General features: G+C 49.5%; 1 protein-coding gene and 1 long non-coding RNA gene across 6 annotated transcripts in view; both read right to left on the bottom strand.

Annotated features, from left to right (window-relative positions):
• The window catches only part of CTBP2 (C-terminal binding protein 2), a 156310-nt gene that overhangs the window by 106064 nt on the left and 34377 nt on the right, over window positions 1-15869 (bottom strand). For 3 of the 5 annotated variants that reach the window (XM_036103069.2, XM_036103077.2, XM_036103076.2), the window contains one exon: window positions 823-924. The exons of the other annotated variants lie outside the window; for them this stretch is intronic. The gene's annotated coding sequence lies outside the window, so the exon portion shown is untranslated. The remainder of the gene's footprint in view (window positions 1-822; window positions 925-15869) is intronic. 5 annotated transcript variants of the gene reach the window in all.
• On the bottom strand, window positions 10022-14588 carry LOC144382526 (uncharacterized). The gene is made up of 2 exons (XR_013449564.1): window positions 14431-14588; window positions 10022-10148 (listed from the first exon to the last, which is right to left on the bottom strand). It is a non-coding gene; the product is annotated as an uncharacterized LOC144382526 (long non-coding RNA).

Raw genomic sequence — 15869 nt, 5'->3', positions numbered from 1 at the left:
ACTCTTTGTCTTGCTTTTAAATGACGCTGTTAGCTCAAGGAGAAAACATTTTTTTCCAGCAGGATAAACATCAATCACTTCTGAGAAGTTGCCATTTTGAGACTTTGAGTTAGGATGCAGGTTTTGTAAAGAATGGCAAGCGGCGTGTTGCGACTAGACTCTGGACCTCCAAACCTTGCTCTGGGTAAAGGATTGAACTACATCGATCGAGGATTTTCTCAGCCACACTCTGAGGGAGTGCAGGCAAAATTGAATGCTCTCCTCCGCGCACACCCACATCCCCAATCAACTCCACCAGAAAAAAAATCATTTCATGCTCAAGACATCCTAGAGGTTGGTAGCTCTAAAAAATCTAAGCTCGTTAGAGATGTGCCTCCATCAGCAAGCTGCTGTCTTTCTAAAGACATCCATCCACCTTTTCACTCGAGCGTCTTTGGGGTGGCATGAGACTATTTCCCTAATTCATTTTTATTCTTTGTAATTAATACGTCGAGAAGTCCTAACACGACTTCCATTCTGCCTTGAGTCTCCTAGTAGTATAATTTCCGTTGACTTATCTCTGTGGCAGCAGCGAGAGCAGAAACAATCACTTTACACTGAACTATATTGCTTCAGAGTTAATTACATGTATTTTGCTTTTGATAAATGAAAATACCAGATGCAATTAATTGAAAGACAATCAATAGAATCCTGCTATTAGACATCCCAATGAAACATCCAGAGCCTGCTGGCGATCCATAGTCATCAACTAATTGAAAACGCATTCCAGAGGTGTTTTAAAAAACCTGAGCTTTTACCTGGAGATATTTTACAGTAACTCACCAATATAAATCTGTCCACAAACTATAGCTCACACGATGGGCTGTCCGTCTTTTTAAGGGAATCCAGCTTCATTGGTTCAAAACCATTTAAGGCGATGAGAGTCTGAAAGTACAATGAATTGGGTCAGAGGAGCTGAAGCAGTGATTTTTTTTTTCTCTGTTGTTTACATCTAGCCATTCCTTAATTGCATTTTTCCAATGCCTTCGATTCTAAGCTACCAGAGGTTATTAAATGGTTTCATTAAAAATACTATTTGTCTTGCTTCAGTCACACACCAGATCAAATTAAACAGTAGAGCACCAGAACAAATGAACCCTTTCCATCTATTTTGACACAAAGCCAAGTGTGCAAGACCAGAAGGTGATATTGTGTCATCACCGTGAAAATGTCATTTACATCTCTTTACATCTCCGAGTAGCGAGCAAAGGGACAACACAATCAATACCTTCAAGCAAAAAGTATTACCAACTGTTGGAGAAATATGGAAGTATAAAGTGCAATTCATAAGCCCATGGTTTATAAGTGTTATTAGCATAAATGCTGACAACTATTAATCCGCTGCAACTCTGATTAACGGTTGCAGTTGTCCGTTAATAGAAGGCATTTTAACTTACTACGGAAATTGATTACTCAGTTAAGAATTCAATCCTAATGTTCAATAAAATGGCACTTTCTCGGCAAATGCAATATGAAATGAGGTGATGCATTAAACAGCACTCACATTTACTTTACTATACAAGGGATGAAGAGGAAATCTACTGTGGGGTCATCACCTACTTGAACCACTTCCTATTCACAGAGTCGTCGGAGGGGCAGGTGGGGAAGGTACCCCTGGGGCAGGCAGGACAGGCAAGCACGCAGGCGAGCGTGTCCGAGTGCCTTTTCGGGGACTTTCCCATGACGAACAGACAGGATTGCACCACTGCAGTTTTCATGCAACCACACTGTCCGTGTTTCAAGGTAGTATTTCTCAAGGCCCGTGAGAAAGGAGAGGTATGCGCGTCCCGGAAATGAACTGCTGCAGCCAGCCCTGACCATTCCCAGGCCCATCCTATAATCAATCAGGATTCGGATGGTTGGTTAATATTTTTAAAAAGGTATGAAATTACGGAAACCAGCTTCCTAGCTTCGCTCTACTTTTCAAACCATTCGAATCTTAGGGAGCTAGAGTTTCCTAATATACTTTTCCCTCCTTTAATTTTTTTTTAAAGTAGGCTCCACTCCCAGCGTGGAGTCCAAACGAGGGGCCTGAATTCACGACCCTGAGATTAAGACCTGAGCCCAGAGCAAGAGTCTGACACTCAACCGACTGAAACACCCAGGTGCCCCACTTTCTCCTCCTTTAAAACAATGGGGTCATCTCTTGGGATCCAATCCTGTGGCATAACCTGCCCAATTACACAGCAAGTCGGAGAAAGGAACCACTGGACCTCCCAGGTCTGTGCACTGCCCATTGAAAAGAAAGCCATACTTGTGTTTTCTATTCAGTGTAATGAAGCAGCGCATCTGGGTGCTCCGACATCAGCCAGCTCCCACACCACAGCGAGATCCAAGTCAAGGGCAGGCATGGTTCTGAAGAACTACTTAGAAGAAGGGGGACCTCTATAGTCAGGGTTATCATACCAAAGGTCAAAAAGTAATTCCACTCCCACACCACCTTATGCCCCCAACTTTCCAACTTAAGGAGGGGTGGGAGGGAGGGGACGGAGACACGTCAGCCTTAATTTATTACGTGCTGGGGACGGAAGAGCAGCCATAGGCTCTCAGCAGTGCTGAGCATCTAACGACACAATTACGTTTCATGTTTAGTAACTAAGCATTTACTCTATCTAGGAACCATCCTGAAGTTTTCAGGAGGCAAGAGCTTGCCTAGCAAACTCCTGTTCACCCTTCAAAACCCATCTCATTGAGATCACCTTCCTGCTCCAGCTGCCAGGCTGTTCCATACCCTGACCATCTCCAAGTCTCTTCAGTGTTAAATGTCTTGATCGCATTCATCTCTAGATTTCTCCAGGTGTGTAACACAGTCGAAAATCAAATATTTGATTTTAACTACCTGCATAATGGAATCTATCTCCTTAGTCTAGCACTGCTCGTCCTAGTAGGTCACAAGCAAGCTTCCTTTTTCTTTGTTTCCAGTGCTTTGCACAACAGACACTTGAATGTTTACAGATACATATACATGTAAACGATGCATTTCCAAAAACATAAGGAAATTAACGTACATCTGACCCTCAGATGACACGAATGTGAAGTGTGCAGGTCCACTTATATGTGGATTTTTTTCTGATGGAGTACAGTCCTGTAAACGTATTTTCTCTGATGATTTTCTTAACAATTTCTTTTTTTCTAGCTTGCTTTACTTTGAGAATACGGCCTATAATACAAATAACACACAAAACGTGTCATTCGACTGTTTATAGATTGTGATTAAGGGCTTCTAGTCAGTCATTGGTTACTGATAGTTAAGTTTTGGGGGAGTCCAAAGTTCTATGTGATTTCTGACCGCACAGAGGGGTTGGCACCCCTAACCCTCATGTTGTTCAAGGGTTGACTGTATAACAGGAAGAGGTCCCTTTTGGAAAGGAGGGAGGGAAGGAAAAGTTATTGGGGAAGTGAAATTGAGCAGGGTGTGTAAAGTTACTTCTTGTATTTAAACAAAGCTTAAAGAGAAATACACTAACACGTTCACGCTGGTGGGTACAGTCTTACTTTGAGATAATGCTTCAGAGCGAAACTAATTCAACAGGGAACAGACAACTCGGCCATTTAGAAGCCTTCACAGAGGAGGTGACAAATTCAGGAGAGCCTGCAGGCTGCCCAAGCCAACAGGGACGGCTTATGTAGCCGACGAAGAACACCGAAAAGGCTTGGGAGACTGCCGGAATCTTGATAGCCAGTGTCCACTGCTACTTGAAGGTGGTAAGAAGTACTTTTAAAAACTGGAGCGGGAGAAAGGCTACAAATCCACAAGCCCTTGTTTCCGAAGATACCTGAGGGCGGCACCCCGTGCGGGAGGGCCGCGCACACCCGCCAGGATTTACGAACTTCCAGGAGCGTGCAACGAGACACGGATACGACATCGCTGATCACAGTCGCCACGGCTCCTACAGAGGCAGCCTCAGGAGCCCGAGCGGGCTGCCCCACTGAGTGTCCCGGCCACAGCGGGCGAATGCCAGGCAGCTCCCGTGTCGAGCCGGCGAGAAAGGCTCCGGTTTTTGGCCCGTACCATCAACCTGGGTGAAGCCATTAAAGAGCACTAGGCAAATGTGTTCCGCCCATATTGTGGGGTGACGAGAGGCGTGCACGGGGCCTCAGCCCACGCCCGAGGAATGCAGCCCCCAGACGCTGAAGGAATCTCAGCCAGGCCGTGTCCTGGGGCTTTGTACACATAGGAAAAGACAATTCAGGACATGTGGCCTAGAAGGATCTCCTCCTGGATTTCTAGTTCCTTCCCACATGTAGTCGGGCAGATGAAAGTTACTGTTAGGTACATAGTAAGACTACTTTTCTGAAATGTTCTGAGAGGAGCACCTGGGAAATCTGCAAAGGATGGGAGCAAGGTCAGGCCTACAGAGGTCAGGCGGGGGCCGAAGCGCTCTGTCCTGGCTCATTCTGGGAGGACCCGTCCTGCCTGGACTTCAACCGTCTTTCCCAATGGCTCCTGTGTCCTGCGTGGCACCGAAGGCCCTCAGGCATCCAAACTGCAGTAAGGAGAGGGTACACGGGCGGCTCCGCCTGGGCCCTCCCATCCTCCCAGCTGCGGCAGGCATCGTTTACGGACAAAATGCCCACTGACTTGCACTTGCTCTGGGTGAGTTCTTCTCGTGCTACTTCTTGCATCTCAGGCTTTGATGCATGGCTCCTGTTACCACTTGGGGCTTGTCTGAACCCCACCTGGATTCTCTGCTCTGACTCACATTTGGGTCATCTAGGCTTTAAAATGCCCGTCCTACTGTCCTGCCATGAGTAATGAGAGCCGCTTTACCCGCTGGTCCTAAGTGGAGCTCCCCCTCCCCCTCCCCAGCCTCATCGTCCCCAGGCCGGCCAGTGAGCTATGGTACAGCTCAGCTTGGGCGATTATTAGAAGGGAGAAGACCCTCGAGTGGCAGATATGGACAGAGCAGGCGGCCCAGGCTCCTGGAGAGCACCAGCCTCATCTGGAACCAGCTCACAGCGTCCACAGCCTCCTCTCGGATCCAGGGAACCCTATCGGCATTTACCACTTAAACAGAAAACCTGAGAGCAGCCCGCAAGATCATCCCTTAGGCAATCGTGAATTTACTGCAATAAAGGGCCACTGGGAAGGGACCAGGGGAAGAGCACGGAGCACTAGCAAGATACCACACAGGAGAATCCCAGGCTCCGTGGGTGAGGAGGACCAACCCACCCCCTAGGACTCTGCCCTGAGATGGAGACTGCACCTGCTTCACGGGGGATAGGGCCCTTCAAAGACAGAAGGAAGCCCAGCCCAGGGCCAGGGTACATCAACTACTCAGAAAATGCTAGTCATCATCGGATTTAGCACTTGGCTCCAGGACAAGGTCACCATTGTTAGCATCTTCTAAAAACCAAACCCACCTCTGCCCACGCCATGAGATAAATGGTTCCTATTTGGCACAAGAATGCAACAGTCCTAGCTGGGTCACTGAGACCAACATGCCCCCATCCCACCTGCCCCTCACCTCAGTGAGTCCCGTGGCAAGGCTGTGCTCAGAAACAAGAGACTGGGTGAAGAAGCATCCAGAACCCCAGCCTTCCCTCCTGTCAACGTTCCCTTAGCACAGATGCCGCCACCCGGTGCTCTCAGGAGGGCGCCCACCGTTAGGAGACTGACGACGGAGCCGTGCTAACATGACAGGTCGCCACTCCGGGAACTGCCCACCTCTCCTCAGCTGCGAGCAGCATCCCCCCCGACCCCGGTTCCTGCTGCCCGTCTGCGCCTCGGGACAAGGCAGCCCAGCCCGCAAGACTGGCCCATGGGGCCGCTGAAAGAGGGGCCCACAGAAACAAAACGCAAGCCAAAGCTCCAGAGAAGGCTCACCCCACCTCTCAAGGGCCTTGGATGAGGTCCCGAGGGAGCCCACCGTGACCTGAAGGTCCGTGGGTCCACCCCAGGCAAGACCTGTTTCAGTCTATTCTCCCTTCCTGCTGCAGACCTGGGCCCTTGTCACTGTTGGGGGGCATCAGTCTGAGAGGGCAGTGACCCTTAGTGATGGGACCGCAATAGGGATGTGAGGGCATGGAAAAGGGGTGCCAGGGGCTTTCCCTGATATCCACAGCGGGTCCTCTTAACCGTCTCAAGGTCAAAGGCGACAGACAGGGAAAAGCTTCAGGCAGACGTGGAACCTATAAGCTCAGGGAAAAACCAAATGCCCACCTCATAAAATGGACCTGCCTAGATCACAAGTCCTTCCAGCCAAGTGGACGGACACAAGCCCACAGAGGCCACATGCAACAGCACCCGGAGAGTGTTTCGCAGGATGCCACGAGCACCCTGGGCCCCTGTTGCAGAACGACAAGGGCAGGGCACTTGGTTCTCTGTGTCCACACCCGGTCCTCCTTACCAGCCCGCTTCATGCCCTGGCCACCTCGGCTGGTCTCTCACTGGGAGGGTGAGACCGTCCACCACCAGTTGTGACCCTCACTCTTCAGGGTCCCTCTGAGGATGTGTGGGGCAAAGCAACCCACAAGACTACTGAGATGGCACCAGGGCTCCCCCAGCAGACTGGGCAGAGCCAGGTGATCTACACGCCTGGGGAGCTGCTGGGGAGCGAGGTCGGGGCACGAAGGGCCAACGGGGGGGTGGGGGAGCTGGTGGCGTAACCTTCTGCCTCTGAGCACACTGGGCCACAGGTGGGATCTGCCCTGCAACCAGGATGCCAGGCCAACACCGAGATACGTAAGCCCCAGTGGCCCCGAACAGTGCCTCCACCCCTCAGCCGCCCAGACTTTAACTCACCCCAGAAAGGCCCAGCCCATCGGGCATGGAGCAGTACAGAATTCTGGTTTAGCTGTTACGTGGGAAAAAGCAAGCAAAGGACAATGTCCACCAGAGAGCAAAATGTTCCCTGCACGTCAGACAGGACAGAGTGAACACGGTGTGATCGAGATGCTCTCACCCCAGCGCAGCCAGGTTATCCCTCCCCAGGACTCAATTCCACTTACTATTGCCTCATAATAAATAAACCACATTAATTAGCTTTGAAACAATTAGCCTTTATTCAGGGGAAGAAAAAAAAACAAACCCAACAACCCTGCAAGCTAATTCTTTCCAGGTCCTTACACAGCCCACGTTGGCAGAAACACTTCGGGTCAAATCAACACTTCGTTATAATCCCCCGACGTCCAAGAGCGTCAACTTCAGTAAGAAGAAAGCCCTCCAGGCAGAAACTTTACATACACAGTCTTTGTGGCGAATGTTTATGGAAATTTTGTAATATTAAATATGTTCAGCTGGTTTTAAGTTTTAAGAAAGTAAAGCACCAACAGCCAAGATTTTAGAACTCTGGTCTTCAACTAGGACCGCCAGTGGAAAACTTAAGGGGAGTCTTGGAACTCTGCCATGTTTTTAAGGAAAACAAAATAGGATATTTTCTCAGTGTTGTCTCAGATGTAGTCAATTAATTTGTCCCCTTCTCTGCTCTGTTTTCAGCTTTTTACTTCTGTGCACTACAGAGCCCGCACATCTGACACAGGCTAGGTGACCAGGACAGCAAAGCCTTGTAGCCCTCGCTAGGTGCTGCAGAAATGCTCCGTCCTGAGCCACTATTCCACTGAGGGAATAAACAAGGACACGGGGGTGCCAGGTTGGGGGGGGCGGGTAGGCGGCTTGGAGACAACCGTAAAAATGACCACGGAAAGCAAATCAATAAATGGTGCTGCTGGTCAGGCCTGGCAAAGGCCAAGGTTTTCGGGGGAAAATAAGTAGATCCGTAAGCATCCACCCCCACATACAGTGACGTCATTTTGTGACTTCAAGCTGAGTTCCCACACCCCAAACTGCCCAGCTGGCCAGGGGAGGGAAGGCAGCTGGCCTGAGCCGATTGACCCCCGACTCACAGAAGCCTGTATGAAAAGTCAGACAAGCCATGAAGCTGCCTCTTTAACTCTGAACAGACCAGAGGAGTGGAAGGAATCCCTGCCAGGGGGCCAGGACCCCTTTCAAATCAGCCTGGCTCCCAAGGAAGCCCGGCCCACGGAGGCCTCTGCTGAATGTACCAGGACCCAGTTTCCAGCAAGGGAGGAACGCGGATAATCCCACATCGCAAATCAGAGACACCCGTAGGTGGCTTTTCATGGTTCCAAATAGTAACTGAAGAGGAAACCTGGAGGCCGAGGCAGGCACCCCTCTGTGTAGGGGGGCCTGGAACATGCCAGGAGTGAGGACAGAGCCCACCTGGTGGAACCACCAGCCCAGCAGGGCATCTGGAAAGCAGGCCCTGGCCTGGGTTTTCTCCCTGGTAGAGTGGCGGGCTCCAACGAGAAGAGGTGGTATCTAAGCTCCTCTCCTCCAGGCACCCCATCTAAACCCCAAGTGACAAAGGGCACAGGGTCTGACGGGAAGCAGAGGGGTCTCCTGATGCTCAGTACCACCGCAATACCAAACCTACAGGCTGACAGTCTTTAAAATAAAATCCACTGAGGAGAAAGTAGAATGTTGAAGTCTCAGCAAGACAAACAACCCTACACACTGTGGTGGGAACAGGAGGGCTCCGTTTCTGAAGAGTTAGAGTTCCTCCTTCACCCCATTCTACCCCTAGAGGTGGGGTCAGAGAAGGGACCGGTATTTACGTAAAAATAAGAGACCATCTAAGATGCCCCCTTAATAGCTAGATAACTCTCTCTCCTGAAACACAACAGATATCTCTTTGCTGTACCTATACATCATGCATTACAAAACCCGTATCAATAGATTATGTAGTTAAAAAAAAATTAAAACATACTTAACACAGGAAAAATACTTATAGGTTAAGTGGAAAAAGAAATACGAAATACATAGAATAATCCAACTGTAATTTTAAAATATTCTTTAAATGGTTATTATTTTTTTTTGTATATACTTACATGTAAGAGACAGAAATCACAACCAAAGTGTTACTTCTCTATGCTAAGATTAAAGGTGATTTTTTAAGTGTAAGTCTTTCAAGATCATGAAAATCATTTCATCTTCTTCACACTCCCCTACATTCTCCATGTCCTACAACCTGAAAATGCACAGTGAGGATGCTGTGGGCTCTTCCGTCAGGAGGGAGGGAGCTGAAGCTGGGAGCACAGAACGGGAGTCCCCGGGTCATGGCAGCAACTACCCAGGTGAGTTTGAAGCAAGTAAGGTGTCTCCCACATCCTTGTGCAAATTCAATCTGTAACAGGGTGTCCCTCTTGGTAATTCTGATGCCTCAGTTTGAATTCCAGTGGCCAAGCAACCTGAGAGGATCCACTGGGGGGGCGGGGGCGAGGCACCAACACGGTGGGGGATCCCTGGGCTCAGATGGGGAGCTTGCCACCCATACATCCCCGGGCCGCTGGAGAAAGACGCGGCACCAGGGGTGAGAACAGGGCTGACTTCTCAGCAGGCTCGGCCAAGTTCTTAGCCACAGATCAGACCGCAGAAGAATGAGCACAGAGAAGCACTTGAAGATGAGAGCTGAGTCCTCAAACCCTAAAGAATGACTTACACGAAGAGTGATCAGCTTTCAATATCAACACGATCAGTGGGCTCCATGTGGAATATTGAGCAGGGCAGTGAAGCTGGGTAAAATTCACACGGACAGGTAACCCCTTCTCTCCCCAACACCGTGTCCTCGCCCCCACCCCTTTACACGCTACAGAAGCCAATCACGGCTGCGCCTGTTTTGTAACTGGTTTAGCTGGTCGGCGCCATGCCCCAGGGACGCAATCTGATTTTTATGCTGGAAAACTCGGACACCAACCCATAGTTAAGAGCCTTGGAAGGAGGGTGTGTGGTCCTGGAAAAGCTGTTCATCCTCAGGATGCCTTCCTCCGCTGAGCCCAGGAGGTGACCGTCAGCACCTCGTTTGTGGGGATTCCTGTGATACTGCAGCTAAGGTAAGGCGCACAGAGCTGGATTGGGGGCACACCGGGAACCCTAGCATTTCACAAATACTTTCTTTACTGACACGACTGGGTAAATTCAAGAATCCAGAGTCCTAGAAAGAAAGAAAGAAAAAAAAAAAAGCCTGCGGGAAATCGGGTTCCCTTTTTATTTCAAAGCAAATTTATTCAAACCTAAACCTCAAGGTTCAGGGAGGATTTAAGTATAAAATGAAGTACATCACTGCCATCAAATGGAGCCGCTGTGGTACCTGCAACAGAGGAAAGACTACTTTTTAAAATCCATTTACAAGGTCGCGCGTTTGACAGAGGATAGCACATGGGGAAACTGCAAATACAAACACGAGCGAGGCACCGAAGGTCTAACTGAGGATTAATTTATGGCTCCAGAATGTACTTTAGCGGCAACAAGCTTTATTTTTAAGAATAAATCAGAGTCAGGGGCGCCTGGGTAGCTCAGTCGTTAAGCATCTGCCTTCGGCTCAGGTCATGATCCCAGGGTCCTGGGATCGAGCCCCGCATCGGGCTCCCTGCTCGGCGGGAAGCCTGCTTCTCCCTCTCCCACTCCCCCTGCTTGTGTTCCTTCTTTCGCTGTGTCTCTCTCTGTCAAATAAATAAATAAAATCTTTAAAAAAAAGAAAAAAGAAAAAAAAGAATAAATCAAAGAAAAGAATAAATCAGAGTCAGATGAGATCTCGATGGAAAACCAAGACCCAGATGACCTGGCAAAATCAAGCGTGGCTTGGTCCTTTCCACTCCCCACCCCAACATGTCGTCAGAACACGAAAGCCCCAAAACAGACGGGACAGCCTCTTCACCTGTGACCCCGGCTCAGATCATCCAGTGGCACTGATCCCTAATACAGGCACCAGACACTCCTAACCCAGAGGAATCCAGGACCAGGAGAGAAAAACCAAGTACCAGCCCAGCCTAGGGGCCCCTCCGCCGGCTGCATGACCCCCACCCCAAGCACCAGGTGGTGCCGGATCAGGCAACATCGCCTACAACCAGCAGCAAGTCAGACCCAACTGTCTCATCTACGAAAAGGAACAGAGGAGCCCCTAAGGGGCATGTAAATATTACGTATCGACTCACATACATCAGGTAAATAATCCTGGGAATCCTGAACTCTCTTCCACACACACCTAATTACTCAGTGTGTTTCATTAATTTTGAAAGTACAGACAAGCTTTTAGCACGGATGTCACGAGGGTCAGGGCTGTCCTCTCTTACGAGATGAATGTGTAGATACACACATACCTATGTGAACAATGCACCGCGCCTGGGCTTCCTGAAGGGACGGCAGTTCAAATGTGTCCCTCTGAACTTAGGCTCCCAGCACGTGTGCATTTACAGTCGTCGTGAAAGCATGCCAAAGCCACCAGGGACCCACGCTGACTCCCAAAGCCCCACAGACACTGCCTTCCCCTCCTTCGTGCATCAAGCCTACGCGCCCCCCCCAACGTGTCGCTACTGTCACCGCGTGACTGCTAAGAAACAAAACCTCAAAATTCCATGATCCATTATCCCAAGTTGGGTGTCTTCACATCCTGCAGTCAACGAGCACGATGCAAAAGCACACATCACAGATGAACAAAACTCCCAAGGGGAAAGCAGCTCTTTCTGCTGGTTTCCCAAACCAGCTGAGCCAACGTGGCAGAAGCCACTCACGCGTCACCGTACGGCCGGTCACTGAGACAGGGTGCGAGCAAAAGGGAGGCCAGTGATGCCCAGTTCCTCTTGACATCAAGCAACTGGGTGGAGGGAGGGTGGGAGGGGGCTTCAGCACTCAGGTCCCCACAGTGGGTTTCTTCTTACCCACTTCTGGTCTAAGACTGGGTCAGAAATCTTTGGGATGGAATACTCCTCATCAATAAAATAAACCAGGGATACACGAAAGAACTTGAATGAATCTCAAAGGGAATCACGCCATGAAAAAATTCAATCCCAAAAGGCCACATGTTCTGACTCCATGTATGTAACATCCTTATGTGACAAAATTAGATGAAAAGAAAAAAAAGATTCGTGGTTCTCAGCGGGAGGGACTGGGAAGAGGGCAGGACACGCCAACGCTAGAACATTCTCTGAGCAAGCCAGGTCTTGGCCACCTGAAGAGGGTGCGGCTATAAGTGGATGACAGGGGAGATCCTTGGGGCAGTGGGACTGTTCTGTCCCTTGACCACAGCGGGGCATGCTGGAACCGACACTTTGTGGCACCGCCGCACAGAAGTAAACACACACCGGAACAAACACATGAATGCTGGGGAAATCTGAAGGCTATCTGGGGATGCATCACTATCAATTTCCTGGTTGTGTTAACTGTTACTATTGTTCTGCAAGAGGTAACCATTGGGGGAGACTAGACAGGGTATTATTACAGCTACATGGGATTGGAGGATTACTTCAAAATAAGTTTAATTACAAAAATAACAACCAGTTTGTCCTGGGTTTTTTGTTTTTGTTTAGTTGGGCTCATGTTGACCATAGATAGATAGGGTAACTCCTTTCTTTTGTGGATTGCTGTGTTTACAAGAAGGAGCCCCAAGGAGCCAGCCCTATGAACAGGATTTTCACACTGCCTGGGGCCCACGAGCCCAGCCAGCCTCTCCTCCTCCACTGCAGTCAGCAAAGATGCTTGCTCTGTAAGTTCTTTCCTGGGAACAGGCACAACTGACTGGTTTCTCTCTCCCAGCTGCTGTGGATGCCCGGGGCTCTCCAGGTCACATGTGACAGAGGGCACCCTCCCTGGCCCAGCAGCCCTGGAAAGGACGGGAGAGAAAAATCAGCCCCTGGAGCTGGCCTGTGCTGGGTGAGTGGGCACCCTGGCGGGGAACTAAATCCAGGCCTCGCTGACCCAGCCTGGCTAAATCGAAACTACCGGCAACAGGCTGGAACAGGCCAAGACCGTCCCCAGCTGATACACACGGCTGTACGCCGGGCTGGCCACTTTCCAACACCCAGCTCGCTCAAAGAAAGTTCTGGAGCTGAAGCGTCCCAGCAGATCACGGGGGTCAGGGGAGCCACCTGTCTGCCCGGACCCACAGCGACATTCCTGCTTTTGCAGCCTTCTGGGACAAAACGTAATCACATCGTATCAACCTAAAGGTCTTTTGTGGCATTCTGTCTGTCCCCCGTTGCCTCCGTTTTAAGGAGAGCCGGCATACTCCCTCCTCACGCTCGCCGGTAACTCCCCGCTGATTCAAAGGACCCAAGGAAGAAAATGACAGGAGCGTCTTTGCGGTTTCTGCCTTTATTGTCTTCGGAGCTACACTTTTTTCAATTCTTTCAACGGGAGTTTATCCTTAATGTCTCCCGGAGACAGTAACAAAAACATCTCCCTCTCCCCAAAACTTGTGCCATTAGATACAGTATACAGCTGAGAAGGATTTCAATAATAATACTATTTTTTTCTGCTTCTAGAAACCCTAAATAGCCACTTACTCAAAAAGCTGAATGTTTTCAAATCTCCCAACACTGCCCAGCTTCAAAGCTGCTGAAGAAATAACCAGCAACTCTTCCACAGAAATAAAAATTACACTCTACATAAATTAAATATATAATTTGATTAAACGTGTTTATGTCTTTGTGATGACATTTAAAATAGAAGCAATCATTTTCCTTCTTAAAAGAAAAACTCTTTCAAATATAATTCGAAGCTGTCAAACCTACCTTCTGCTACAGATCTTTTAAATGTCACATACCTTCAAAAGGGGATGGCAGTTTCCTTTTAAATATGCAATTCCAAGCAGCACGTTCTGAATCAAGCACGTATTAAAACACACTGCTGGCATTTATCCTGATTAAGTGTAGCCTCCGTGCCCCTGCTCCTGATGGACTTGCTCAGGCCCCGGCCTGTCCCTCCGTCCCTCCTCTGTCCCTCCTCAGGCTACCCCGGCGTGGTTCGTGCCCCCATGGCTGGCTGCAAACCACAGGGCCCAGCACCAAGTCACGCCCCTAACGCCTTAAGGGGGCAAAGGTATCTTCCTGTGATTCCTACAGTTTCCCTCCCAGATATCTCGCTGAACTCTGTGTCACCCAATTTTGGCATGGCATCAACGGCCCAATTGTAAGACAGTGTTAAATCAGATGCAAAGAAAACCCCGAACTCATTCTCCTAAGTCAATGACCTACATATTCAATTGCTTATTCTCCAACTCTGTAGCAAACACCGTGCTATATTTAAACATAGAGCACAGATACAGCTTTCCTCTGAAACCTTAGTGATACAGACAAGCGTTCTACTCCAGCCCTCTCTCCTCAAGCTAAAGAATGTAAACCTTGTCAATATCAACGTGGAACTCTGAAGGCAAGGTGGGGTGGGGTGGGGTGGGGGGTCCTGTCTCCCTTACTTTAGTAAGGTAGCAAGTGTCATTTTCGTAAAAAGCAAAGTGAGCAGTTATCTCCAGGAACATAAGCAAAATGAAGCCTGGTTCAACCCTGCCTCCCCAGTACCTGGCAAACAGCAAGTGCTCAGAAAGAAAACAGATAATATCTTCAAGTCAGTTAAACGTGGGTAACAAGCATGTCACATACCAAGTGTCCAAAGGGGATGCAAACGCTCCCTAACTGCTGAACCCTGACACCCGAAGAGTCTTGCAGCCAGCAGGGATGACAGCAAAAGGAGCAGGGAGCTCTCAGAGTCTAAGACTTTGGGAGATTTCACTGCCAGTCTCTTGGCATCTCATCCAAATATGATGAGGCATGGGAAAGTCAGCCCCCCACAACCAACGCTGGAAGAGGATCCTAAGAACATCTGAAGAAGCATCAAGGCAGAGGGTTTGAAAGCCAAACAAGACCAAACAGAAGACAGCCCAGCCCAACACCTCAACAGGTGCCTCCTTCCTGGGAAAGGAAAGCTGCTGGGGGGGGGGGGGGGGGCGGTAAGCAAGAGGCCAGGGGAGCCTTCCAAACAGACTGCAGTGTGGTGGGTAGTCTGGGAGAGGACCAGGGTGACTAGAACACACGTGACAACCACAGCCCAAACTGGGGCTGTAGTTTGCAATCCCTCCTGCAGGTACATTCTTCCCATGTCCAACCATGTGACCCTAGAAGCATCTTCTCACAGGTATGGGAAAAGAATGCCACCCGGACACACTAAGACCCTCTAACTCAAGTTCTAATTCCATTTAAAACAGGCGATCATGAACATGAAAGCCAATTCTCAAGTGACCAGGGCTTGACAGAAATCAAGAGTGCAGAACAGGAAGAGTCATTGCAAACGGGATTTCTCCTTTCCTTTGGACTCAGGTAAAGTTCCGTTCATTGGGCAGCAAATTCCGGCCCCACAGCACAGATGAGAAGGGCCAAGAAACACCAGCCCTGAGGCCAGACCCCACAACCTGACCCGCGGCACCAACGAGGAAGATGGAAAATGCGGGTGTACTGAAATGCTCACTCAGCGGGGCCGTCGTTCGGTAAAATGTTTTTGTTCCTTTTGGCCACACTGGCCCTTCTGCGTGGTTCCTGCACCCTCAGCCTCCTCCTCAGAGGAGACTTCCCAGTTAACACCACTCACCCTCCCGTCTCCCCACGCCTCGCCCACAGAAGTAATCAGCCAATTTCCCCCAATCAACTCTCTGGGGCTCCGCCATTACTTTATGAGCCTTGCTGTCAAGCTTTCCTTCCTATCACCTCCCCCCACGACCGTAGATTTATTTACTTCCATATATATATTAACATATACGTTCAAAAAAGCTGGTGTGGACTCCTGATGGTCAAAACCAACAGCCCTTTCTCAGCTGCCATCTAGCTTCCCGGCTGGTAGACGCTGCCCCACGACATACACACACACCCCCTCTACCCTATGCACTCGGACACCGCGCCAACTGAGAAGCAGGTACTATTAAGAAAGGCAGATTTGAAGATAAATGAAACCTAACCTTGTCTCCAAGGACTTCCAACAAGGAACAAGAACAGAATGCCAGTGCTGGAGAAGCAGGCATGGAAGGAGATTACCCCTCTGCCTGAACTCC

Source organism: Halichoerus grypus, chromosome 7, assembly GCF_964656455.1.
Source record: "Halichoerus grypus chromosome 7, mHalGry1.hap1.1, whole genome shotgun sequence".
Classification (NCBI taxonomy): domain Eukaryota; kingdom Metazoa; phylum Chordata; class Mammalia; order Carnivora; family Phocidae; genus Halichoerus; species Halichoerus grypus.
This window is presented reverse-complemented; position numbering and strand designations above follow the sequence as displayed.